The 18,337-nt window shown below is 39.3% G+C and overlaps 44 non-coding genes and 54 pseudogenes across 44 annotated transcripts; all 98 read right to left on the bottom strand.

Moving 5' to 3' along the window:
- Positions 1 to 3: 3 nt before the first annotated feature.
- On the bottom strand, positions 4 to 122 carry LOC146152576 (5S ribosomal RNA; annotated as a pseudogene).
- Positions 123 to 187: 65 nt separating this feature from the next.
- LOC146152577 (5S ribosomal RNA) lies at positions 188 to 306 on the bottom strand (annotated as a pseudogene).
- A 74-nt stretch (positions 307 to 380) lies between these two features.
- LOC146152578 (5S ribosomal RNA) lies at positions 381 to 499 on the bottom strand (annotated as a pseudogene).
- A 64-nt stretch (positions 500 to 563) lies between these two features.
- LOC146152579 (5S ribosomal RNA) lies at positions 564 to 692 on the bottom strand (annotated as a pseudogene).
- A 64-nt stretch (positions 693 to 756) lies between these two features.
- Positions 757 to 875, bottom strand: LOC146152580 (5S ribosomal RNA). Its single transcript, XR_014498345.1, has one exon. It is a non-coding gene; the product is annotated as a 5S ribosomal RNA (ribosomal RNA).
- Positions 876 to 940: 65 nt separating this feature from the next.
- On the bottom strand, positions 941 to 1,059 carry LOC146152581 (5S ribosomal RNA; annotated as a pseudogene).
- Positions 1,060 to 1,124: 65 nt separating this feature from the next.
- Positions 1,125 to 1,243, bottom strand: LOC146152582 (5S ribosomal RNA). The gene has a single exon (XR_014495845.1). It is a non-coding gene; the product is annotated as a 5S ribosomal RNA (ribosomal RNA).
- A 64-nt stretch (positions 1,244 to 1,307) lies between these two features.
- On the bottom strand, positions 1,308 to 1,426 carry LOC146152583 (5S ribosomal RNA; annotated as a pseudogene).
- Positions 1,427 to 1,491: 65 nt separating this feature from the next.
- LOC146152584 (5S ribosomal RNA) lies at positions 1,492 to 1,610 on the bottom strand. Its single transcript, XR_014498608.1, has one exon. It is a non-coding gene; the product is annotated as a 5S ribosomal RNA (ribosomal RNA).
- A 64-nt stretch (positions 1,611 to 1,674) lies between these two features.
- On the bottom strand, positions 1,675 to 1,793 carry LOC146152585 (5S ribosomal RNA). The gene has a single exon (XR_014497451.1). It is a non-coding gene; the product is annotated as a 5S ribosomal RNA (ribosomal RNA).
- A 65-nt stretch (positions 1,794 to 1,858) lies between these two features.
- Positions 1,859 to 1,977, bottom strand: LOC146152586 (5S ribosomal RNA; annotated as a pseudogene).
- Positions 1,978 to 2,042: 65 nt separating this feature from the next.
- LOC146152587 (5S ribosomal RNA) lies at positions 2,043 to 2,161 on the bottom strand. The gene has a single exon (XR_014497210.1). It is a non-coding gene; the product is annotated as a 5S ribosomal RNA (ribosomal RNA).
- Positions 2,162 to 2,225: 64 nt separating this feature from the next.
- Positions 2,226 to 2,344, bottom strand: LOC146152588 (5S ribosomal RNA; annotated as a pseudogene).
- A 91-nt stretch (positions 2,345 to 2,435) lies between these two features.
- On the bottom strand, positions 2,436 to 2,554 carry LOC146152589 (5S ribosomal RNA; annotated as a pseudogene).
- Positions 2,555 to 2,619: 65 nt separating this feature from the next.
- LOC146152590 (5S ribosomal RNA) lies at positions 2,620 to 2,738 on the bottom strand (annotated as a pseudogene).
- A 73-nt stretch (positions 2,739 to 2,811) lies between these two features.
- On the bottom strand, positions 2,812 to 2,930 carry LOC146152591 (5S ribosomal RNA; annotated as a pseudogene).
- A 65-nt stretch (positions 2,931 to 2,995) lies between these two features.
- On the bottom strand, positions 2,996 to 3,114 carry LOC146152592 (5S ribosomal RNA). Its single transcript, XR_014498609.1, has one exon. It is a non-coding gene; the product is annotated as a 5S ribosomal RNA (ribosomal RNA).
- A 64-nt stretch (positions 3,115 to 3,178) lies between these two features.
- Positions 3,179 to 3,297, bottom strand: LOC146152593 (5S ribosomal RNA; annotated as a pseudogene).
- A 65-nt stretch (positions 3,298 to 3,362) lies between these two features.
- On the bottom strand, positions 3,363 to 3,481 carry LOC146152594 (5S ribosomal RNA). The gene has a single exon (XR_014498610.1). It is a non-coding gene; the product is annotated as a 5S ribosomal RNA (ribosomal RNA).
- Positions 3,482 to 3,545: 64 nt separating this feature from the next.
- On the bottom strand, positions 3,546 to 3,664 carry LOC146152595 (5S ribosomal RNA). The gene has a single exon (XR_014498428.1). It is a non-coding gene; the product is annotated as a 5S ribosomal RNA (ribosomal RNA).
- A 65-nt stretch (positions 3,665 to 3,729) lies between these two features.
- Positions 3,730 to 3,848, bottom strand: LOC146152596 (5S ribosomal RNA; annotated as a pseudogene).
- Positions 3,849 to 3,912: 64 nt separating this feature from the next.
- Positions 3,913 to 4,031, bottom strand: LOC146152597 (5S ribosomal RNA). The gene has a single exon (XR_014495871.1). It is a non-coding gene; the product is annotated as a 5S ribosomal RNA (ribosomal RNA).
- A 64-nt stretch (positions 4,032 to 4,095) lies between these two features.
- LOC146152598 (5S ribosomal RNA) lies at positions 4,096 to 4,214 on the bottom strand (annotated as a pseudogene).
- A 73-nt stretch (positions 4,215 to 4,287) lies between these two features.
- Positions 4,288 to 4,406, bottom strand: LOC146152599 (5S ribosomal RNA; annotated as a pseudogene).
- Positions 4,407 to 4,470: 64 nt separating this feature from the next.
- Positions 4,471 to 4,589, bottom strand: LOC146152600 (5S ribosomal RNA). The gene has a single exon (XR_014498612.1). It is a non-coding gene; the product is annotated as a 5S ribosomal RNA (ribosomal RNA).
- A 64-nt stretch (positions 4,590 to 4,653) lies between these two features.
- On the bottom strand, positions 4,654 to 4,772 carry LOC146152601 (5S ribosomal RNA; annotated as a pseudogene).
- Positions 4,773 to 4,837: 65 nt separating this feature from the next.
- LOC146152602 (5S ribosomal RNA) lies at positions 4,838 to 4,956 on the bottom strand. The gene has a single exon (XR_014495348.1). It is a non-coding gene; the product is annotated as a 5S ribosomal RNA (ribosomal RNA).
- Positions 4,957 to 5,020: 64 nt separating this feature from the next.
- LOC146152603 (5S ribosomal RNA) lies at positions 5,021 to 5,139 on the bottom strand. Its single transcript, XR_014496842.1, has one exon. It is a non-coding gene; the product is annotated as a 5S ribosomal RNA (ribosomal RNA).
- A 65-nt stretch (positions 5,140 to 5,204) lies between these two features.
- On the bottom strand, positions 5,205 to 5,323 carry LOC146152604 (5S ribosomal RNA; annotated as a pseudogene).
- A 65-nt stretch (positions 5,324 to 5,388) lies between these two features.
- On the bottom strand, positions 5,389 to 5,507 carry LOC146152605 (5S ribosomal RNA; annotated as a pseudogene).
- Positions 5,508 to 5,642: 135 nt separating this feature from the next.
- On the bottom strand, positions 5,643 to 5,761 carry LOC146152606 (5S ribosomal RNA; annotated as a pseudogene).
- A 65-nt stretch (positions 5,762 to 5,826) lies between these two features.
- Positions 5,827 to 5,945, bottom strand: LOC146152607 (5S ribosomal RNA; annotated as a pseudogene).
- Positions 5,946 to 6,019: 74 nt separating this feature from the next.
- On the bottom strand, positions 6,020 to 6,138 carry LOC146152608 (5S ribosomal RNA; annotated as a pseudogene).
- Positions 6,139 to 6,202: 64 nt separating this feature from the next.
- On the bottom strand, positions 6,203 to 6,321 carry LOC146152609 (5S ribosomal RNA). The gene has a single exon (XR_014497131.1). It is a non-coding gene; the product is annotated as a 5S ribosomal RNA (ribosomal RNA).
- A 64-nt stretch (positions 6,322 to 6,385) lies between these two features.
- LOC146152610 (5S ribosomal RNA) lies at positions 6,386 to 6,504 on the bottom strand. The gene has a single exon (XR_014497454.1). It is a non-coding gene; the product is annotated as a 5S ribosomal RNA (ribosomal RNA).
- A 65-nt stretch (positions 6,505 to 6,569) lies between these two features.
- On the bottom strand, positions 6,570 to 6,688 carry LOC146152611 (5S ribosomal RNA; annotated as a pseudogene).
- A 65-nt stretch (positions 6,689 to 6,753) lies between these two features.
- On the bottom strand, positions 6,754 to 6,872 carry LOC146152612 (5S ribosomal RNA). Its single transcript, XR_014497765.1, has one exon. It is a non-coding gene; the product is annotated as a 5S ribosomal RNA (ribosomal RNA).
- Positions 6,873 to 6,937: 65 nt separating this feature from the next.
- On the bottom strand, positions 6,938 to 7,056 carry LOC146152613 (5S ribosomal RNA). The gene has a single exon (XR_014497576.1). It is a non-coding gene; the product is annotated as a 5S ribosomal RNA (ribosomal RNA).
- A 64-nt stretch (positions 7,057 to 7,120) lies between these two features.
- On the bottom strand, positions 7,121 to 7,239 carry LOC146152614 (5S ribosomal RNA; annotated as a pseudogene).
- A 91-nt stretch (positions 7,240 to 7,330) lies between these two features.
- On the bottom strand, positions 7,331 to 7,449 carry LOC146152615 (5S ribosomal RNA). Its single transcript, XR_014497605.1, has one exon. It is a non-coding gene; the product is annotated as a 5S ribosomal RNA (ribosomal RNA).
- Positions 7,450 to 7,514: 65 nt separating this feature from the next.
- On the bottom strand, positions 7,515 to 7,633 carry LOC146152616 (5S ribosomal RNA; annotated as a pseudogene).
- A 73-nt stretch (positions 7,634 to 7,706) lies between these two features.
- LOC146152617 (5S ribosomal RNA) lies at positions 7,707 to 7,825 on the bottom strand (annotated as a pseudogene).
- A 64-nt stretch (positions 7,826 to 7,889) lies between these two features.
- Positions 7,890 to 8,008, bottom strand: LOC146152618 (5S ribosomal RNA). The gene has a single exon (XR_014498613.1). It is a non-coding gene; the product is annotated as a 5S ribosomal RNA (ribosomal RNA).
- Positions 8,009 to 8,072: 64 nt separating this feature from the next.
- LOC146152619 (5S ribosomal RNA) lies at positions 8,073 to 8,191 on the bottom strand (annotated as a pseudogene).
- A 65-nt stretch (positions 8,192 to 8,256) lies between these two features.
- Positions 8,257 to 8,375, bottom strand: LOC146152620 (5S ribosomal RNA). The gene has a single exon (XR_014498234.1). It is a non-coding gene; the product is annotated as a 5S ribosomal RNA (ribosomal RNA).
- A 65-nt stretch (positions 8,376 to 8,440) lies between these two features.
- Positions 8,441 to 8,559, bottom strand: LOC146152621 (5S ribosomal RNA). The gene has a single exon (XR_014498614.1). It is a non-coding gene; the product is annotated as a 5S ribosomal RNA (ribosomal RNA).
- A 64-nt stretch (positions 8,560 to 8,623) lies between these two features.
- On the bottom strand, positions 8,624 to 8,742 carry LOC146152622 (5S ribosomal RNA). Its single transcript, XR_014495750.1, has one exon. It is a non-coding gene; the product is annotated as a 5S ribosomal RNA (ribosomal RNA).
- Positions 8,743 to 8,816: 74 nt separating this feature from the next.
- On the bottom strand, positions 8,817 to 8,935 carry LOC146152623 (5S ribosomal RNA; annotated as a pseudogene).
- A 65-nt stretch (positions 8,936 to 9,000) lies between these two features.
- On the bottom strand, positions 9,001 to 9,119 carry LOC146152624 (5S ribosomal RNA). The gene has a single exon (XR_014495514.1). It is a non-coding gene; the product is annotated as a 5S ribosomal RNA (ribosomal RNA).
- Positions 9,120 to 9,182: 63 nt separating this feature from the next.
- Positions 9,183 to 9,301, bottom strand: LOC146152625 (5S ribosomal RNA). The gene has a single exon (XR_014497780.1). It is a non-coding gene; the product is annotated as a 5S ribosomal RNA (ribosomal RNA).
- A 64-nt stretch (positions 9,302 to 9,365) lies between these two features.
- Positions 9,366 to 9,484, bottom strand: LOC146152626 (5S ribosomal RNA; annotated as a pseudogene).
- Positions 9,485 to 9,558: 74 nt separating this feature from the next.
- LOC146152627 (5S ribosomal RNA) lies at positions 9,559 to 9,677 on the bottom strand (annotated as a pseudogene).
- A 64-nt stretch (positions 9,678 to 9,741) lies between these two features.
- LOC146152628 (5S ribosomal RNA) lies at positions 9,742 to 9,860 on the bottom strand. The gene has a single exon (XR_014496243.1). It is a non-coding gene; the product is annotated as a 5S ribosomal RNA (ribosomal RNA).
- Positions 9,861 to 9,925: 65 nt separating this feature from the next.
- Positions 9,926 to 10,044, bottom strand: LOC146152629 (5S ribosomal RNA). The gene has a single exon (XR_014496031.1). It is a non-coding gene; the product is annotated as a 5S ribosomal RNA (ribosomal RNA).
- Positions 10,045 to 10,118: 74 nt separating this feature from the next.
- On the bottom strand, positions 10,119 to 10,237 carry LOC146152630 (5S ribosomal RNA; annotated as a pseudogene).
- Positions 10,238 to 10,302: 65 nt separating this feature from the next.
- LOC146152631 (5S ribosomal RNA) lies at positions 10,303 to 10,421 on the bottom strand. The gene has a single exon (XR_014495516.1). It is a non-coding gene; the product is annotated as a 5S ribosomal RNA (ribosomal RNA).
- A 63-nt stretch (positions 10,422 to 10,484) lies between these two features.
- Positions 10,485 to 10,603, bottom strand: LOC146152632 (5S ribosomal RNA). The gene has a single exon (XR_014497781.1). It is a non-coding gene; the product is annotated as a 5S ribosomal RNA (ribosomal RNA).
- Positions 10,604 to 10,667: 64 nt separating this feature from the next.
- Positions 10,668 to 10,786, bottom strand: LOC146152633 (5S ribosomal RNA; annotated as a pseudogene).
- A 64-nt stretch (positions 10,787 to 10,850) lies between these two features.
- LOC146152634 (5S ribosomal RNA) lies at positions 10,851 to 10,969 on the bottom strand (annotated as a pseudogene).
- A 64-nt stretch (positions 10,970 to 11,033) lies between these two features.
- LOC146152635 (5S ribosomal RNA) lies at positions 11,034 to 11,162 on the bottom strand (annotated as a pseudogene).
- A 64-nt stretch (positions 11,163 to 11,226) lies between these two features.
- On the bottom strand, positions 11,227 to 11,345 carry LOC146152636 (5S ribosomal RNA). Its single transcript, XR_014496244.1, has one exon. It is a non-coding gene; the product is annotated as a 5S ribosomal RNA (ribosomal RNA).
- A 65-nt stretch (positions 11,346 to 11,410) lies between these two features.
- LOC146152637 (5S ribosomal RNA) lies at positions 11,411 to 11,529 on the bottom strand (annotated as a pseudogene).
- Positions 11,530 to 11,594: 65 nt separating this feature from the next.
- On the bottom strand, positions 11,595 to 11,713 carry LOC146152638 (5S ribosomal RNA). The gene has a single exon (XR_014497766.1). It is a non-coding gene; the product is annotated as a 5S ribosomal RNA (ribosomal RNA).
- Positions 11,714 to 11,771: 58 nt separating this feature from the next.
- On the bottom strand, positions 11,772 to 11,890 carry LOC146152639 (5S ribosomal RNA). The gene has a single exon (XR_014498030.1). It is a non-coding gene; the product is annotated as a 5S ribosomal RNA (ribosomal RNA).
- Positions 11,891 to 11,954: 64 nt separating this feature from the next.
- LOC146152640 (5S ribosomal RNA) lies at positions 11,955 to 12,073 on the bottom strand (annotated as a pseudogene).
- Positions 12,074 to 12,164: 91 nt separating this feature from the next.
- On the bottom strand, positions 12,165 to 12,283 carry LOC146152641 (5S ribosomal RNA). The gene has a single exon (XR_014497607.1). It is a non-coding gene; the product is annotated as a 5S ribosomal RNA (ribosomal RNA).
- A 65-nt stretch (positions 12,284 to 12,348) lies between these two features.
- Positions 12,349 to 12,467, bottom strand: LOC146152642 (5S ribosomal RNA; annotated as a pseudogene).
- A 73-nt stretch (positions 12,468 to 12,540) lies between these two features.
- Positions 12,541 to 12,659, bottom strand: LOC146152643 (5S ribosomal RNA; annotated as a pseudogene).
- A 64-nt stretch (positions 12,660 to 12,723) lies between these two features.
- LOC146152644 (5S ribosomal RNA) lies at positions 12,724 to 12,842 on the bottom strand (annotated as a pseudogene).
- Positions 12,843 to 12,907: 65 nt separating this feature from the next.
- On the bottom strand, positions 12,908 to 13,026 carry LOC146152645 (5S ribosomal RNA). The gene has a single exon (XR_014498235.1). It is a non-coding gene; the product is annotated as a 5S ribosomal RNA (ribosomal RNA).
- Positions 13,027 to 13,091: 65 nt separating this feature from the next.
- On the bottom strand, positions 13,092 to 13,210 carry LOC146152646 (5S ribosomal RNA). The gene has a single exon (XR_014497797.1). It is a non-coding gene; the product is annotated as a 5S ribosomal RNA (ribosomal RNA).
- Positions 13,211 to 13,274: 64 nt separating this feature from the next.
- On the bottom strand, positions 13,275 to 13,393 carry LOC146152647 (5S ribosomal RNA). Its single transcript, XR_014495751.1, has one exon. It is a non-coding gene; the product is annotated as a 5S ribosomal RNA (ribosomal RNA).
- A 74-nt stretch (positions 13,394 to 13,467) lies between these two features.
- On the bottom strand, positions 13,468 to 13,586 carry LOC146152648 (5S ribosomal RNA; annotated as a pseudogene).
- A 65-nt stretch (positions 13,587 to 13,651) lies between these two features.
- On the bottom strand, positions 13,652 to 13,770 carry LOC146152649 (5S ribosomal RNA; annotated as a pseudogene).
- Positions 13,771 to 13,835: 65 nt separating this feature from the next.
- LOC146152650 (5S ribosomal RNA) lies at positions 13,836 to 13,954 on the bottom strand. Its single transcript, XR_014498615.1, has one exon. It is a non-coding gene; the product is annotated as a 5S ribosomal RNA (ribosomal RNA).
- A 64-nt stretch (positions 13,955 to 14,018) lies between these two features.
- LOC146152651 (5S ribosomal RNA) lies at positions 14,019 to 14,137 on the bottom strand. The gene has a single exon (XR_014496245.1). It is a non-coding gene; the product is annotated as a 5S ribosomal RNA (ribosomal RNA).
- Positions 14,138 to 14,202: 65 nt separating this feature from the next.
- On the bottom strand, positions 14,203 to 14,321 carry LOC146152652 (5S ribosomal RNA). Its single transcript, XR_014495517.1, has one exon. It is a non-coding gene; the product is annotated as a 5S ribosomal RNA (ribosomal RNA).
- A 63-nt stretch (positions 14,322 to 14,384) lies between these two features.
- LOC146152653 (5S ribosomal RNA) lies at positions 14,385 to 14,503 on the bottom strand (annotated as a pseudogene).
- Positions 14,504 to 14,567: 64 nt separating this feature from the next.
- LOC146152654 (5S ribosomal RNA) lies at positions 14,568 to 14,686 on the bottom strand (annotated as a pseudogene).
- A 74-nt stretch (positions 14,687 to 14,760) lies between these two features.
- On the bottom strand, positions 14,761 to 14,879 carry LOC146152655 (5S ribosomal RNA; annotated as a pseudogene).
- A 64-nt stretch (positions 14,880 to 14,943) lies between these two features.
- LOC146152656 (5S ribosomal RNA) lies at positions 14,944 to 15,062 on the bottom strand. The gene has a single exon (XR_014498616.1). It is a non-coding gene; the product is annotated as a 5S ribosomal RNA (ribosomal RNA).
- A 64-nt stretch (positions 15,063 to 15,126) lies between these two features.
- On the bottom strand, positions 15,127 to 15,245 carry LOC146152657 (5S ribosomal RNA). Its single transcript, XR_014498618.1, has one exon. It is a non-coding gene; the product is annotated as a 5S ribosomal RNA (ribosomal RNA).
- Positions 15,246 to 15,309: 64 nt separating this feature from the next.
- On the bottom strand, positions 15,310 to 15,428 carry LOC146152658 (5S ribosomal RNA). Its single transcript, XR_014496246.1, has one exon. It is a non-coding gene; the product is annotated as a 5S ribosomal RNA (ribosomal RNA).
- A 65-nt stretch (positions 15,429 to 15,493) lies between these two features.
- On the bottom strand, positions 15,494 to 15,612 carry LOC146152659 (5S ribosomal RNA; annotated as a pseudogene).
- Positions 15,613 to 15,677: 65 nt separating this feature from the next.
- Positions 15,678 to 15,796, bottom strand: LOC146152660 (5S ribosomal RNA). The gene has a single exon (XR_014497291.1). It is a non-coding gene; the product is annotated as a 5S ribosomal RNA (ribosomal RNA).
- A 64-nt stretch (positions 15,797 to 15,860) lies between these two features.
- On the bottom strand, positions 15,861 to 15,979 carry LOC146152661 (5S ribosomal RNA; annotated as a pseudogene).
- Positions 15,980 to 16,052: 73 nt separating this feature from the next.
- LOC146152662 (5S ribosomal RNA) lies at positions 16,053 to 16,171 on the bottom strand (annotated as a pseudogene).
- A 64-nt stretch (positions 16,172 to 16,235) lies between these two features.
- LOC146152663 (5S ribosomal RNA) lies at positions 16,236 to 16,354 on the bottom strand (annotated as a pseudogene).
- Positions 16,355 to 16,418: 64 nt separating this feature from the next.
- Positions 16,419 to 16,537, bottom strand: LOC146152664 (5S ribosomal RNA; annotated as a pseudogene).
- A 65-nt stretch (positions 16,538 to 16,602) lies between these two features.
- On the bottom strand, positions 16,603 to 16,721 carry LOC146152665 (5S ribosomal RNA). The gene has a single exon (XR_014495543.1). It is a non-coding gene; the product is annotated as a 5S ribosomal RNA (ribosomal RNA).
- Positions 16,722 to 16,785: 64 nt separating this feature from the next.
- On the bottom strand, positions 16,786 to 16,904 carry LOC146152666 (5S ribosomal RNA). Its single transcript, XR_014497241.1, has one exon. It is a non-coding gene; the product is annotated as a 5S ribosomal RNA (ribosomal RNA).
- Positions 16,905 to 16,969: 65 nt separating this feature from the next.
- LOC146152667 (5S ribosomal RNA) lies at positions 16,970 to 17,088 on the bottom strand (annotated as a pseudogene).
- Positions 17,089 to 17,153: 65 nt separating this feature from the next.
- Positions 17,154 to 17,272, bottom strand: LOC146152668 (5S ribosomal RNA; annotated as a pseudogene).
- Positions 17,273 to 17,407: 135 nt separating this feature from the next.
- On the bottom strand, positions 17,408 to 17,526 carry LOC146152669 (5S ribosomal RNA; annotated as a pseudogene).
- Positions 17,527 to 17,591: 65 nt separating this feature from the next.
- LOC146152670 (5S ribosomal RNA) lies at positions 17,592 to 17,709 on the bottom strand (annotated as a pseudogene).
- Positions 17,710 to 17,783: 74 nt separating this feature from the next.
- On the bottom strand, positions 17,784 to 17,902 carry LOC146152671 (5S ribosomal RNA; annotated as a pseudogene).
- A 64-nt stretch (positions 17,903 to 17,966) lies between these two features.
- LOC146152672 (5S ribosomal RNA) lies at positions 17,967 to 18,095 on the bottom strand (annotated as a pseudogene).
- Positions 18,096 to 18,159: 64 nt separating this feature from the next.
- Positions 18,160 to 18,278, bottom strand: LOC146152673 (5S ribosomal RNA). Its single transcript, XR_014496247.1, has one exon. It is a non-coding gene; the product is annotated as a 5S ribosomal RNA (ribosomal RNA).
- Positions 18,279 to 18,337: the final 59 nt, after the last annotated feature.

An 18,337-nucleotide genomic window follows, 5' to 3' on the forward strand; every position in this document is an offset into this window, starting at 1 on the left:
TTATGCCTACGACAATTGGTATTCCTAGGCGGTCACCCATCCAAGTACTAACCAATCCCGACGTTGCTTAACTTCCGAGATCGGACGAGATCGGGTGCATTCAATCTGGTATGTTCGTAGCCAGTATTGGTCAACATTTTTTGGTCTAATCTATTTAAAAATGTAAAAACTTAAATAAATCATATTTTGCCTATGACAATTGGTATTGCTAGGCGGTCACCCATCCAAGTACTAACCAATCCCGACGTTGCTTAACTTCCGAGATCGGACGAGATCGGGTGCATTCAACCTGGTATGGTCGTAGACAGTAGTGGTCAACATTTTTTGGTCTAAAATCTTCAAAAATGTTAACATTTAAATATATTTTATAAATCATATTTTGCCTATGACAATTGGAATTCCTATGCGGTCACCCATCCAAGTACTAACCAATCCCGACGTTGCTTAACTTCCGAGATCGGACGAGATCGGGTGCATTCAAACTGGTATGGTCGTAAGCAGAATTTCTCAACATTTTACGTCTAATCTATTTAAAAAAGTAAAAACTTAAATAAATCATATTTTGCCTACGACAATTGGTATTCCTAGGCGGTCACCCATCCAAGTACTAACCAATCCCGACGTTGCTTAACTTCCGAGATCGCACGAGATCGCACGAGATCGGGTGCATTCAACCTGGTATGGTCGTAGACAGTATTGGTCAACAGTTATGGTCTAATCTATTTAAAAATGTAAAAACTTAAGTAAATCATATTGTGCCTACGACAATTGGTATTCCTAGGCGGTCACCCATCCAAGCACTAACCAATCCCGACGTTGCTTAACTTCCGAGATCGGACGAGATCGGGTGCATTCAACCTGGTATGGTCGTAGCCAGAATTGGTCAACATTTTTTGGTCTAATCTATTTAAAAATGTAAAAACTTAAATAAATCATATTTTGCCTATGACAATTGGTATTCCTAGGCGGTCACCCATCCAAGTACTAATCAATCCCGACGTTGCTTAACTTCCGAGATCGAACGAGATCGGGTGCATTCAACCTGGTATGGTCGTAGCCAGTATTGGTCAACATTTTTTGGTCTAATCTATTTAAAAATGTAAAAACTTAAATAAATCATATTGTGCCTACGACAATTGGTATTCCTAGGCGGTCACCCATCCAAGTACTAACCAATCCCGACGTTGCTTAACTTCCGAGATCGGACGAGATCGGGTGAATTCAACCTGGTATGGTCGTAGACAGTATTGGTCAACATTTATGGTCTAATCTATTTAAAAATGTAAAAACTTAAATAAATCATATTGTGCCTACGACAATTGGTATTCCTAGGCGGTCACCCATCCAAGTACTAACCAATCCCGAGGTGGCTTAACTTCCGAGATCGGACGAGATGGGGTGCATTCAACCTGGTATGGTCGTAGCCAGTATTGGTCAACAATTTTTGGTCTAATCTATTTAAAAATGTAAAAACTTAAATAAATCATATTTTGCCTACGACAATTGGTATTCCTAGGCGGTCACCCATCCAAGTACTAACCAATCCCGACGTTGCTTAACTTCCGAGATCGGACGAGATCGGGTGCATTCAACCTGGTATGGTCGTAGACAGTATTGGTCAACATTTATGGTCTAATCTATTTAAAAATGTAAAAACTTAAATAAATCATATTGTGCCTACGACAATTGGTATTCCTAGGCGGTCACCCATCCAAGTACTAATCAATCCCGACGTTGCTTAACTTCCGAGATCGAACGAGATCGGGTGCATTCAACCTGGTATGGTCGTAGCCAGTATTGGTCAACATTTTTTGGTCTAATCTATTTAAAAATGTAAAAACTTAAATAAATCATATTTTGTCTACGACAATTGGTATTCCTAGGCGGTCACCCATCCAAGTACTAACCAATCCCGACGTTGCTTAACTTCCGAGATCGGACGAGATCGGGTGCATTCAACCTCGTATGGTCGTAGCCAGTATTGGTCAACATTTTTTGGTCTAATCTATTTAAAAATGTAAAAACATAAATAAATCATATTGTGTCTACGACAATTGGTATTCCTAAGCGGTCACCCATCCAAGTACTAACCAATCCCGACGTTGCTTAACGTCCGAGATCGGACGAGATCGGGTGCATTCAACCTGGTATGGTCGTAGAAAGTATTGGTCAACATTTATGGTCTAATCTATTTAAAACTGTAAAAACTTAAATAAATCATATTGTGCCTACGACAATTGGTATTGCTAGGCGGTCACCCATCCAAGTACTAAACAATCCCGACGTTGCTTAACTTCCGAGATCGGACGAGATCGGGTGCTTTCAACCTGGTATGGTCGTAGACAGTATTGGTCAACATTTTTTGGTCTACAATCTTTAAAAAAGTTAACATTTAAATATATTTAAAAAAATTAAAACTTAAATAAATCATATTTTGCCTACGACAATTGGTATTCCTAGGCGGTCACCCATCCAAGTAATAACCAATCCCGACGTTGCTTAACTTCCGAGAACGGACGAGATCGGGTGCATTCAATATGGTATGGTCGTAGGCAGTATTGCTCAACATTTTTTGGTCTAATCTATTTAAAAATGTAAAAACTTAAATAAATCATATATTGCCTACGACAATTGGTATTCCTAGGCGGTCACATATCCAAGTACTAACCAATCCCGACGTTGCTTAACTTCCGAGATCGGACGAGATCGGTTGCATTCAACCTGGTATGGTCGTAGACAGTATTGATCAACATTTTTTGGTCTAAAATCTTTAAAAATGTTAACATTAAATATATTTTAAAAATCATATTTTGCCTATGAAAATTGGTATTCCTAGGCGGTCAACCATCCAAGTACCAACCAATCCCGACGTTGCTTAACTTCCGAGATCGGACGAGATCGGGTGCATTCAACCTGGTATGGTCGTAGTCAGTATTGGTCAACATTTTTTGGTCTAATCTATTTAAAAATGTAAAAACTTAAATAAATCATATTGTGCCTACGACAATTGGTATTCCTAGGCGGTCACCCATCCAAGTACTAACCAATCCCGACGTTGCTTAACTTCCGAGATCGGACGAGATCGGGTGCATTCAACCTGGTATGGTCGTAGACAGTATTGGTCAACATTTATGGTCTAATCTATTTAAAAATGTAAAAACTTAAATAAATCATATTGTGCCTACGACAATTGGTATTCCTAGGCGGTCACCCATCCAAGTACTAACCAATCCCGAGGTGGCTTAACTTCCGAGATCGGACGAGATGGGGTGCATTCAACCTGGTATGGTCGTAGCCAGTATTGGTCAACATTTTTTGGTCTAATCTATTTAAAAATGTAAAAACTTAAATAAATCATATTTTGCCTACGACAATTGGTATTCCTAGGCGGTCACCCATCCAAGTACTAACCAATCCCGACGTTGCTTAACTTCCGAGATCGGACGAGATCGGGTGCATTCAACCTGGTATGGTCGTAGACAGTATTGGTCAACATTTATGGTCTAATCTATTTAAAAATGTAAAAACTTAAATAAATCATATTGTGCCTACGACAATTGGTATTCCTAGGCGGTCACCCATCCAAGTACTAACCAATCTCGACGTTGCTTAACTTCCGAGATCGGACGAGATCGGGTGCATTCAACCTGGTATGGTCGTAGCCAGTATTGGTCAACATTTTTTGGTCTAATCTATTTAAAAATGTAAAAACTTAAATAAATCATATTTTGCCTACGACAATTGGTATTCCTAGGCGGTCACCCATCCAAGTACTAACCAATCCCGACGTTGCTTAACTTCCGAGATCGGACGAGATCGGGTGCATTCAATCTGGTATGTTCCTAGCCAGTATTGGTCAACATTTTTTGGTCTAATCTATTTAAAAATGTAAAAATTAAATAAATTATATTTTGCCTACGACAATTGGTATTCCTAGGCGGTCACCCATCCAAGTACTAACCAATCCCGACGTTGCTTAACTTCCGAGATCGGACGAGATCGGGTGCATTCAACCTGGTATGGTCGCAGACAGTATTGGTCAACATTTATGGTCTAATCTATTTAAAAATGTAAAAACTTAAATAAATCATATATTGCCTACGACAATTGGTATTCCTAGGCGGTCACATATCCAAGTACTAACCAATCCCGACGTTGCTTAACTTCCGAGATCGGACGAGATCGGTTGCATTCAACCTGGTATGGTCGTAGACAGTATTGATCAACATTTTTTGGTCTAAAATCTTTAAAAATGTTAACATTAAATATATTTTAAAAATCATATTTTGCCTATGAAAATTGGTATTCCTAGGCGGTCACCCATCCAAGTACCAACCAATCCCGACGTTGCTTAACTTCCGAGATCGGACGAGATCGGGTGCATTCAACCTGGTATGGTCGTAGTCAGTATTGGTCAACATTTATGGTCTAATCTATTTAAAAATGTAAAAACTTAAATAAATCATATTGTGCCTACGACAATTGGTATTCCTAGGCGGTCACCCATCCAAGTACTAACCAATCCCGACGTTGCTTAACTTCCGAGATCGGACGAGATCGGGTGCATTCAACCTGGTATGGTCGTAGACAGTATTGGTCAACATTTATGGTCTAATCTATTTAAAAATGTAAAAACTTAAATAAATCATATTGTGCCTACGACAATTGGTATTCCTAGGCGGTCACCCATCCAAGTACTAACCAATCCCGAAGTGGCTTAACTTCCGAGATCGGACGAGATGGGGTGCATTCAACCTGGTATGGTCGTAGCCAGTATTGGTCAACATTTTTTGGTCTAATCTATTTAAAAATGTAAAAACTTAAATAAATCATATTTTGCCTACGACAATTGGTATTCCAAGGCGGTCACCCATCCAAGTACTAACCAATCCCGACGTTGCTTAACTTCCGAGATCGGATGAGATCGGGTGCATTCAACCTGGTATGGTCGTAGACAGTATTGGTCAACATTTATGGTCTAATCTATTTAAAAATGTAAAAACTTAAATAAATCATATTGTGCCTACGACAATTGGTATTCCTGGGCGGTCACCCATCCAAGTACTAACCAATCCCGACGTTGCTTAACTTCCGAGATCGGACGAGATCGGGTGCATTCAACCTGGTATGGTCGTAGCCAGTATTGGTCAACATTTTTTGGTCTAATCTATTTAAAAATGTAAAAACTTAAATAAATCATATTTTGCCTACGACAATTGGCATTCCTAGGCGGTCACCCATCCAAGTACTAACCAATCCCGACGTTGCTTAACTTCCGAGATCGGACGAGATCGGGTGCTTTCAATCTGGTATGTTCGTAGCCAGTATTGGTCAACATTTTTTGGTCTAATCTATTTAAAAATGTAAAAACTTAAATAAATTATATTTTGCCTACGACAATTGGTATTCCTAGGCGGTCACCCATCCAAGTACTAACCAATCCCGACGTTGCTTAACTTCCGAGATCGGACGAGATCGGGTGCATTCAATCTGGTATGTTCGTAGCCAGTATTGGACGTTGCTTAACTTCCGAGATCGGACGAGATCGGGTGCTTTCAATCTGGTATGTTCGTAGCCAGTATTGGTCAACATTTTTTGGTCTAATCTATTTAAAAATGTAAAAACTTAAATAAATTATATTTTGCCTACGACAATTGGTATTCCTAGGCGGTCACCCATCCAAGTACTAACCAATCCCGACGTTGCTTAACTTCCGAGATCGGACGAGATCGGGTGCATTCAATCTGGTATGTTCGTAGCCAGTATTGGTCAACATTTTTTGGTCTAATCTATTTAAAAATTTAAAAACTTAAATAAATCATATTTTGCCTATGACAATTGGTATTGCTAGGCGGTCACCCATCCAAGTACTAACCAATCCCGACGTTGCTTAACTTCCGAGATCGGACGAGATCGGGTGCATTCAACCTGGTATGGTCGTAGACAGTAGTGGTCAACATTTTTTGGTCTAAAATCTTCAAAAATGTTAACATTTAAATATATTTTATAAATCATATTTTGCCTATGACAATTGGAATTCCTATGCGGTCACCCATCCAAGTACTAACCAATCCCGACGTTGCTTAACTTCCGAGATCGGACGAGATCAGGTGCATTCAAACTGGTATGGTCGTAAGCAGTATTTCTCAACATTTTACGTCTAATCTATTTAAAAAAGTAAAAATTTAAATAAATCATATTTTGCCTACGACAATTGGTATTCCTAGGCGGTCACCCATCCAAGTACTAACCAATCCCGACGTTGCTTAACTTCCGAGATCGCACGAGATCGGGCGCATTCAACCTGGTATGGTCGTAGACAGTATTGGTCAACATTTATGGTCTAATCTATTTAAAAATGTAAAAACTTAAGTAAATCATATTGTGCCTACGACAATTGGTATTCCTAGGCGGTCACCCATCCAAGTACTAAACAATCCCGACGTTGCTTAACTTCCGAGATCGGACGAGATCGGGTGCATTCAACCTGGTATGGTCGTAGCCAGTATTGGTCAACATTTTTTGGTCTAATCTATTTAAAAATGTAAAAACTTAAATAAATCATATTTTGCCTATGACAATTGGTATTCCTAGGCGGTCACCCATCCAAGTACTAATCAATCCCGACGTTGCTTAACTTCCGAGATCGGACGAGATCGGGTGCATTCAACCTGGTATGGTCGTAGCCAGTATTGGTCAACATTTTTTGGTCTAATCTATTTAAAAATGTAAAAACTTAAATAAATCATATTTTGCCTACGACAATTGGTATTCCTAGGCGGTCACCCATCCAAGTACTAACCAATCCCGACGTTGCTTAACTTCCGAGATCGGACGAGATCGGATGCATTCAACCTGGTATGGTCGTAGCCAGTATTGGTCAACATTTTTTGGTCTAATCTATTCAAAAATGTAAAAACATAAATAAATCATATTGTGTCTACGACAATTGGTATTCTTAAGCGGTCACCCATCCAAGTACTAACCAATCCCGACGTTGCTTAACGTCCGAGATCGGACGAGATCGGGTGCATTCAACCTGGTATGGTCGTAGAAAGTATTGGTCAACATTTATGGTCTAATCTATTTAAAACTGTAAAAACTTAAATAAATCATATTGTGCCTACGACAATAGGTATTGCTAGGCGGTCACCCATCCAAGTACTAAACAATCCCGACGTTGCTTAACTTCCGAGATCGGACGAGATCGGGTGCTTTCAACCTGGTATGGTCGTAGACAGTATTGGTCAACATTTTTTGGTCTAAAATCTTTAAAAAAGTTAACATTTAAATATATTTTAAAAAGTAAAAACTTAAATAAATCATATTTTGCCTACGACAATTGGTATTCCTAGGCGGTCACCCATCCAAGTACTGACCAATCCCGACGTTGCTTAACTTCCGAGAACGGACGAGATCGGGTGCATTCAACATGGTATAGTCGTAGGTAGTATTGCTCAACATTTTTTGGTCTAATCTATTTAAAAATGTAAAAACTTAAATAAATCATATATTGCCTACGAAAATTGGTATTCCTAGGCGGTCACCCATCCAAGTACTAACCAATCCCGACGTTGCTTAACTTCCGAGATCGGACGAGATCGGTTGCATTCAACCTGGTATGGTCGTAGACAGTATTGATCAACATTTTTTGGTCTAAAATCTTTAAAAATGTTAACATTAAATATATTTTAAAAATCATATTTTGCCTATGACAATTGGTATTCCTAGGCGGTCACCCATCCAAGTACCAACCAATCCCGACGTTGCTTAACTTCCGAGATCGGACGAGATCGGGTGCTTTCAACCTGGTATGGTCGTAGTCAGTATTGGTCAACATTTATGGTCTAATCTATTTAAAAATGTAAAAACTTAAATAAATCATATTGTGCCTACGACAATTGGTATTCCTAGGCGGTCACCCATCCAAGTACTAACCAATCCCGACGTTGCTTAACTTCCGAGATCGGACGAGATCGGGTGCATTCAACCTGGTATGGTCGTAGACAGTATTGGTCAACATTTATGGTCTAATCTATTTAAAAATGTAAAAACTTAAATAAATCATATTGTGCCTACGACAATTGGTATTCCTAGGCGGTCACCCATCCAAGTACTAACCAATCCCGACGTGGCTTAACTTCCGAGATCGGACGAGATGGGGTGCATTCAACCTGGTATGGTTGTAGCCAGTATTGGTCAACATTTTTTGGTCTAATCTATTTAAAAATATAAAAACTTAAATAAATCATATTTTGCCTACGACAATTGGTATTCCTAGGCGGTCACCCATCCAAGTACTAACCAATCCCGACGTTGCTTAACTTCCGAGATCGGACGAGATCGGGTGCATTCAACCTGGTATGTTCGTAGCCAGTATTGGTCAACATTTTTTGGTCTAATCTATTTAAAAATGTAAAAACTTAAATAAATCATATTTTGCCTACGACAATTGGTATTCCTAGGCGGTCACCCATCCAAGTACTAACCAATCCCGACGTTGCTTAACTTCCGAGATCGGACGAGATCGGGTGCATTCAACCTGGTATGGTCGTAGACAGTATTGGTCAACATTTATGGTCTAATCTATTTAAAAATGTAAAAACTTAAATAAATGATATTATGCCTACGACAATTGGTATTCCTAGGCGGTCACCCATCCAAGTACTAACCAATCCCGACGTTGCTTAACTTCCGAGATCGGACGAGATCGGGTGCATTCAACCTGGTATAGTCGTAGACAGTATTGGTCAACATTTTTTGGTCTAAAATCTTTAAAAATGTTAACATTTAAATATATTTTAAAAATCATATTTTGCCTATGACAATTGGTATTGCTAGGCGGTCACCCATCCAAGTACTAACCAATCCCGACGTTGCTTAACTTCCGAGATCGGACGAGATCGGGTGCATTCAACCTGGTATGGTCGTAGCCAGTATTGGTCAACATTTTTTGGTCTAATCTATTTAAAAATGTAAAAACTTAAATAAATCATATTTTGCCTACGACAATTGGTATTCCTAGGCGGTCACCCATCCAAGTACTAACCAATCCCGACGTTGCTTAACTTCCGAGATCGGACGAGATCGGGTGCATTCAACCTGGTATGGTCGTAAGCAGTATTTCTCAACATTTTATGTCTATTCTATTTTTAAAATAAAAACTTAAATAAATCATATTTTGCCTACGACAATTGGTATTCCTAGGCGGTCACCCATCCAAGTACTATCCAATCCCGACGTTGTTTAACTTCCGAGATCGGACGAGATCGGTTGCATTCAACCTGGTATGGTCGTAGACAGTATTGGTCAACATTTATGGTCTAATCTATTAAAAAATGTAAAAACTTAAATAAATCATATTTTGCCTACGACAATTGGTATTCCTAGGCGGTCAACCATCCAAGTTCTTACCAATCCCGACGTTGCATAACTTCCGAGATCGGACGAGATCGGTTGCATTCAACCTGGTATGGTCGTAGACAGTATTGGTCAACATTTTTTGGTCTAAAATCTTTGAAAATGTTAAAATTTAAATAAATTTTAAAAATCATATTTTTCCTATGACAATTGGTATTCCTAGGCGGTCACCCATCCAAGTACCAACCAATCCCGACGTTGCTTAACTTCCGAGATCGGACGAGATCGGGTGCATTCAACCTGGTATGGTCGTAGTCAGTATTGGTCAACATTTATGGTCTAATCTATTTAAAAATGTAAAAACTTAAATAAATCATATTGTGCCTACGACAATTGGTATTCCTAGGCGGTCACCCATCCAAGTACTAACCAATCCCGACGTTGCTTAACTTCCGAGATCGGACGAGATCGGGTGCATTCAACCTGGTATGGTCGTAGCCAGTATTGGTCAACATTTTTTGGTCTAATCTATTTAAAAATGTAAAAACTTAAATAAATCATATTTTGCTTACGACAATTGGTATTCCTAGGCGGTCACCCATCCAAGTACTAACCAATCCCGACGTTGCTTAACTTCCGAGATCGGACGAGATCGGGTGCATTCAACCTGGTATGGTCGTAAGCAGTATTTCTCAACATTTTTTGGTCTAAAATCTTTAAAAATGTTAACATTTAAATATATTTTAAAAATCATATTTTGCCTATGACAATTGGTATTGCTAGGCGGTCACCCATCCAAGTACTAACCAATCCCGACGTTGCTTAACTTCCGAGATCGGACGAGATCGGGTGCATTCAACCTGGTATGGTCGTAGCCAGTATTGGTCAACATTTTTTGGTCTAATCTATTTAAAAATGTAAAAACTTAAATAAATCATATTTTGCCTACGACAATTGGTATTCCTAGGCGGTCACCCATCCAAGTACTAACCAATCCCGACGTTGCTTAACTTCCGAGATCGGACGAGATCGGGTGCATTCAACCTGGTATGGTCGTAAGCAGTATTTCTCAACATTTTATGTCTATTCTATTTTAAAAATAAAAACTTAAATAAATCATATTTTGCCTACGACAATTGGTATTCCTAGGCGGTCACCCATCCAAGTACTATCCAATCCCGACGTTGTTTAACTTCCGAGATCGGACGAGATCGGTTGCATTCAACCTGGTATGGTCGTAGACAGTATTGGTCAACATTTATGGTCTAATCTATTAAAAAATGTAAAAACTTAAATAAATCATATTTTGCCTACGACAATTGGTATTCCTAGGCGGTCAACCATCCAAGTTCTTACCAATCCCGACGTTGCATAACTTCCGAGATCGGACGAGATCGGTTGCATTCAACCTGGTATGGTCGTAGACAGTATTGGTCAACATTTATGGTCTAATCTATTAAAAAATGTAAAAACTTAAATAAATCATATTTTGCCTACGACAATTGGTATTCCTAGGCGGTCAACCATCCAAGTTCTTACCAATCCCGACGTTGCTCAACTTCCGAGATCGGACGAGATCGGGTGCATTCAACCTGGTATGGTCGTAGACAGTATTGGTCAACATTTATGGTCTAATCTATTTAAAAATGTAAAAACTTAAGTAAATCATATTGTGCCTACGACAATTGGTATTCCTAGGCGGTCACCCATCCAAGTACTAACCAATCCCGACGTTGCTTAACTTCCGAGATCGCACGAGATCGCACGAGATCGGGCGCATTCAACCTGGTATGGTCGTAGACAGTATTGGTCAACATTTATGGTCTAATCTATTTAAAAATGTAAAAACTTAAGTAAATCATATTGTGCCTACGACAATTGGTATTCCTAGGCGGTCACCCATCCAAGTACTAACCAATCCCGACGTTGCTTAACTTCCGAGATCGGACGAGATCGGGTGCATTCAACCTGGTATGGTCGTAGCCAGTATTGGTCAACATTTTTTGGTCTAATCTATTTAAAAATGTAAAAACTTAAATAAATCATATTTTGCCTATGACAATTGGTATTCCTAGGCGGTCACCCATCCAAGTACTAATCAATCCCGACGTTGCTTAACTTCCGAGATCGGACGAGATCGGGTGCATTCAACCTGGTATGGTCGTAGCCAGTATTGGTCAACATTTTTTGGTCTAATCTATTTAAAAATGTAAAAACTTAAATAAATCATATTTTGCCTACGACAATTGGTATTCCTAGGCGGTCACCCATCCAAGTACTAACCAATCCCGACGTTGCTTAACTTCCGAGATCGGACGAGATCGGATGCATTCAACCTGGTATGGTCGTAGCCAGTATTGGTCGTAAAAAAAAAAAAAATATGAATGTAAAAACATAAATAAATCATATTGTGTCTACGACAATTGGTATTCTTAAACGGTCACCCATCCAAGTACTAACCAATCCCGACGTTGCTTAACGTCCGAGATCGGACGAGATCGGGTGCATTCAACCTGGTATGGTCGTAGAAAGTATTGGTCAACATTTATGGTCTAATCTATTTAAAACTGTAAAAACTTAAATAAATCATATTGTGCCTACGACAATAGGTATTGCTAGGCGGTCACCCATCCAAGTACTAAACAATCCCGACGTTGCTTAACTTCCGAGATCGGACGAGATCGGGTGCTTTCAACCTGGTATGGTCGTAGACAGTATTGGTCAACATTTTTTGGTCTAAAATCTTTAAAAAAGTTAACATTTAAATATATTTTAAAAAATAAAAACTTAAATAAATCATATTTTGCCTACGACAATTGGTATTCCTAGGCGGTCACCCATCCAAGTACTGACCAATCCCGACGTTGCTTAACTTCCGAGAACGGACGAGATCGGGTGCATTCAACATGGTATAGTCGTAGGTAGTATTGCTCAACATTTTTTGGTCTAATCTATTTAAAAATGTAAAAACTTAAATAAATCATATATTGCCTACGAAAATTGGTATTCCTAGGCGGTCACCCATCCAAGTACTAACCAATCCCGACGTTGCTTAACTTCCGAGATCGGACGAGATCGGTTGCATTCAACCTGGTATGGTCGTAGACAGTATTGATCAACATTTTTTGGTCTAAAATCTTTAAAAATGTTAACATTAAATATATTTTAAAAATCATATTTTGCCTATGACAATTGGTATTCCTAGGCGGTCACCCATCCAAGTACCAACCAATCCCGACGTTGCTTAACTTCCGAGATCGGACGAGATCGGGTGCTTTCAACCTGGTATGGTCGTAGTCAGTATTGGTCAACATTTATGGTCTAATCTATTTAAAAATGTAAAAACTTAAATAAATCATATTGTGCCTACGACAATTGGTATTCCTAGGCGGTCACCCATCCAAGTACTAACCAATCCCGACGTGGCTTAACTTCCGAGATCGGACGAGATGGGGTGCATTCAACCTGGTATGGTTGTAGCCAGTATTGGTCAACATTTTTTGGTCTAATCTATTTAAAAATGTAAAAACTTAAATAAATCATATTTTGCCTACGACAATTGGTATTCCTAGGCGGTCACCCATCCAAGTACTAACCAATCCCGACGTTGCTTAACTTCCGAGATCGGACGAGATCGGGTGCATTCAACCTGGTATGTTCGTAGCCAGTATTGGTCAACATTTTTTGGTCTAATCTATTTAAAAATGTAAAAACTTAAATAAATCATATTTTGCCTACGACAATTGGTATTCCTAGGCGGTCACACATCCAAGTACTAACCAATCCCGACGTTGCTTAACTTCCGAGATCGGACGAGATCGGGTGCATTCAACCTGGTATGGTCGTAGACAGTATTGGTCAACATTTATGGTCTAATCTATTTAAAAATGTAAAAACTTAAATAAATGATATTATGCCTACGACAATTGGTATTCCTAGGCGGTCACCCATCCAAGTACTAACCAATCCCGACGTTGCTTAACTTCCGAGATCGGACGAGATCGGGTGCATTCAACCTGGTATAGTCGTAGACAGTATTGGTCAACATTTTTTGGTCTAAAATCTTTAAAAATGTTAACATTTAAATATATTTTAAAAATCATATTTTGCCTATGACAATTGGTATTGCTAGGCGGCCACCCATCCAAGTACTAACCAATCCCGACGTTGCTTAACTTCCGAGATCGGACGAGATCGGGTGCATTCAACCTGGTATGGTCGTAGCCAGTATTGGTCAACATTTTTTGGTCTAATCTATTTAAAAATGTAAAAACTTAAATAAATCATATTTTGCCTACGACAATTGGTATTCCTAGGCGGTCACCCATCCAAGTACTAACCAATCCCGAGGTGGCTTAACTTCCGAGATCGGACGAGATGGGGTGCATTCAAACTGGTATGGTCGTAGCCAGTATTGGTCAACATTTTTTGGTCTAATCTATTTAAAAATGTAAAAACTTAAATATATCATATTTTGCCTACGACAATTGGTATTCCTAGGCGGTCACCCATCCAAGTACTAACCAATCCCGACGTTGCTTAACTTCCGAGATCGGACGAGATCGGGTGCATTCAACCTGGTATGGTCGTAGACAGTATTGGTCAACATTTATGGTCTAATCTATTTAAAAATGTAAAAACTTAAATAAATCATATTGTGCCTACGACAATTGGTATTCCTAGGCGGTCACCCATCCAAGTACTAACCAATCCCGACGTTGCTTAACTTCCGAGATCGGACGAGATCGGGTGCATTCAACCTGGTATGGTCGTAGCCAGTATTGGTCAACATTTTTTGGTCGAATCTATTTAAAAATGTAAAAACTTAAATAAATCATATTTTGCCTACGACAATTGGTATTCCTAGGCGGTCACCCATCCAAGTACTAACCAATCCCGACGTTGCTTAACTTCCGAGATCGGACGAGATCGGGTGCATTCAACCTGGTATGGTCGTAAGCAGTATTTCTCAACATTTTATGTCTATTCTATTTTAAAAATAAAAACTCAAATAAATCATATTTTGCCTACGACAATTGGTATTCCTAGGCGGTCACCCATCCAAGTACTATCCAATCCCGACGTTGTTTAACTTCCGATATCGGACGAGATCGGTTGCATTCAACCTGGTATGGTCGTAGACAGTATTGGTCAACATTTATGGTCTAATCTATTAAAAAATGTAAAAACTTAAATAAATCATATTTTGCCTACGACAATTGGTATTCCTAGGCGGTCAACCATCCAAGTTCTTACCAATCCCGACGTTGCATAACTTCCGAGATCGGACGAGATCGGTTGCATTCAACCTGGTATGGTCGTAGACAGTATTGGTCAACATTTTTTGGTCTAAAATTTTTGAAAATGTTAAAATTTAAATAAATTTTAAAAATCATATTTTTCCTATGACAATTGGTATTCCTAGGCGGTCACCCATCCAAGTACCAACCAATCCCGACGTTGCTTAACTTCCGAGATCGGACGAGATCGGGTGCATTCAACCTGGTATGGTCGTAGTCAGTATTGGTGAACATTTATGGTCTAATCTATTTAAAAATGTAAAAACTTAAATAAATCATATTGTGCCTACGACAATTGGTATTCCTAGGCGGTCACCCATCCAAGTACTAACCAATCCCGACGTTGCTTAACTTCCGAGATCGGACGAGATCGGGTGCATTCAACCTGGTATGGTCGTAGACAGTATTGGTCAACATTTATGGTCTAATCTATTTAAAAATGTAAAAACTTAAATAAATCATATTGTGCCTACGACAATTGGTATTCCTAGGCGGTCACCCATCCAAGTACTAACCAATCCCGACGTTGCTTAACTTCCGAGATCGGACGAGATCGGGTGCATTCAACCTGGTATGGTCGTAGACAGTATTGGTCAACATTTATGGTCTAATCTATTTAAAAATGTAAAAACTTAAATAAATCATATTGTGCCTACGACAATTGGTATTCCTAGGCGGTCACCCATCCAAGTACTAACCAATCCCGACGTTGCTTAACTTCCGAGATCGGACGAGATCGGGTGCATTCAACCTGGTATGGTCGTAGCCAGTATTGGTCAACATTTTTTGGTCTAATCTATTTAAAAATGTAAAAACTTAACTAAATCATATTTTGCCTACGACAATTGGTATTCCTAGGCGGTCACCCATCCAAGTACTAACCAATCCCGACGTTGCTTAACTTCCGAGATCGGACGAGATCGGGTGCATTCAATCTGGTATGTTCGTAGCCAGTATTGGTCAACATTTTTTGGTCTAATCTATTTAAAAATGTAAAAACTTAAATAAATTATATTTTGCCTACGACAATTGGTATTCCTAGGCGGTCACCCATCCAAGTACTAACCAATCCCGACGTTGCTTAACTTCCGAGATCGGACTAGATCGGGTGCATTCAACCTGGTATGGTCGTAGACAGTATTGGTCAACATTTATGGTCTAATCTATTTAAAAATGTAAAAACTTAAATAAATCATATATTGCCTACGACAATTGGTATTCCTAGGCGGTCACATATCCAAGTACTAACCAATCCCGACGTTGCTTAACTTCCGAGATCGGACGAGATCGGTTGCATTCAACCTGGTATGGTCGTAGACAGTATTGATCAACATTTTTTGGTCTAAAATCTTTAAAAATGTTAACATTAAATGTATTTTAAAAATCATATTTTGCCTATGAAAATTGGTATTCCTAGGCGGTCACCCATCCAAGTACCAACCAATCCCGACGTTGCTTAACTTTCGAGATCGGACGAGATCGGGTGCATTCAACCTGGTATGGTCGTAGTCAGTATTGGTCAACATTTATGGTCTAATCTATTTAGAAATGTAAAAACTTAAATAAATCATATTGTGCCTACGACAATTGGTATTCCTAGGCGGTCACCCATCCAAGTACTAACCAATCCGGACGTTGCTTAACTTCCGAGATCGGACGAGATCGGGTGCATTCAACCTGGTATGGTCGTAGAGAGTATTGGTCAACATTTATGGTCTAATCTATTTAAAAATGTAAAAACTTAAATAAATCACATTGTGCCTACGACAATTGGTATTCCTAGGCGGTCACCCATCCAAGTACTAACCAATCCCGAGGTGGCTTAACTTCCGAGATCGGACGAGATGGGGTGCATTCAACCTGGTATGGTCGTAGCCAGTATTGGTCAACATTTTTTGGTCTAATCTATTTAAAAATGTAAAAACTTAAATAAATCATATTTTGCCTACGACAATTGGTATTCCAAGGCGGTCACCCATCCAAGTACTAACCAATCCCGACGTTGCTTAACTTCCGAGATCGGACGAGATCGGGTGCATTCAACCTGGTATGGTCGTAGACAGTATTGGTCAACATTTATGGTCTAATCTATTTAAAAATGTAAAAACTTAAATAAATCATATTGTGCCTACGACAATTGGTATTCCTAGGCGGTCACCCATCCAACTACTAACCAATCCCGACGTTGCTTAACTTCCGAGATCGGACGAGATCGGGTGCATTCAACCTGGTATGGTCGTAGCCAGTATTGGTCAACATTTTTTGGTCTAATCTATTTAAAAATGTAAAAACTTAAATAAATCATATTTTGCCTACGACAATTGGTATTCCTAGGCGGTCACCCATCCAAGTACTAACCAATCCCGACGTTGCTTAACTTCCGAGATCGGACGAGATCGGGTGCTTTCAATCTGGTATGTTCGTAGCCAGTATTGGTCAACATTTTTTGGTCTAATCTATTTAAAAATGTAAAAACTTAAATAAATTATATTTTGCCTACGACAATTGGTATTCCTAGGCGGTCACCCATCCAAGTACTAACCAATCCCGACGTTGCTTAACTTCCGAGATCGGACGAGATCGGGTGCATTCAATCTGGTATGTTCGTAGCCAGTATTGGACGTTGCTTAACTTCCGAGATCGGACGAGATCGGGTGCATTCAATCTGGTATGTTCGTAGCCAGTATTGGTCAACATTTTTTGGTCTAATCTATTTAAAAATGTAAAAACTTAAATATATTATATTTTGCCTACGACAATTGGTATTCCTAGGCGGTCACCCATCCAAGTACTAACCAATCCCGACGTTGCTTAACTTCCGAGATCGGACGAGATTGGGTGCATTCAATCTGGTATGTTCGTAGCCAGTATTGGTCAACATTTTTTGGTCTAATCTATTTAAAAATGTAAAAACTTAAATAAATCATATTTTGCCTATGACAATTGGTATTGCTAGGCGGTCACCCATCCAAGTACTAACCAACACGACGTTGCTTAACTTCCGAGATCGGACGAGATCGGGTGCATTCAACCTGGTATGGTCGTAGACAGTAGTGGTCAACATTTTTTGGTCTAAAATCTTCAAAAATGTTAACATTTAAATATATTTTATAAATCATATTTTGCCTATGACAATTGGAATTCCTATGCGGTCACCCATCCAAGTACTAACCAATCCCGACGTTGCTTAACTTCCGAGATCGGACGAGATCGGGTGCATTCAAACTGGTATGGTCGTAAGCAGTATTTCTCAACATTTTACGTCTAATCTATTTAAAAAAGTAAAAACTTAAATAAATCATATTTTGCCTACGACAATTGGTATTCCTAGGCGGTCACCCATCCAAGTACTAACCAATCCCGACGTTGCTTAACTTCCGATATCGCACGAGATCGCACGAGATCGGGCGCATTCAACCTGGTATGGTCGTAGACAGTATTGGTCAACATTTATGGTCTAATCTATTTAAAAATGTAAAAACTTAAGTAAATCATATTGTGCCTACGACAATTGGTATTCCTAGGCGGTCACCCATCCAAGTACTAACCAATCCCGACGTTGCTTAACTTCCGAGATCGGACGAGATCGGGTGCATTCAACCTGGTATGGTCGTAGCCAGTATTGGTCAACATTTTTTGGTCTAATCTATTTAAAAATGTAAAAACTTAAATAAATC

The sequence above is a fragment of the Ascidiella aspersa genome, chromosome 4 (genome assembly GCF_963924565.1).
Source record: "Ascidiella aspersa chromosome 4, kaAscAspe10.2, whole genome shotgun sequence".
NCBI lineage: Eukaryota > Metazoa > Chordata > Ascidiacea > Phlebobranchia > Ascidiidae > Ascidiella > Ascidiella aspersa.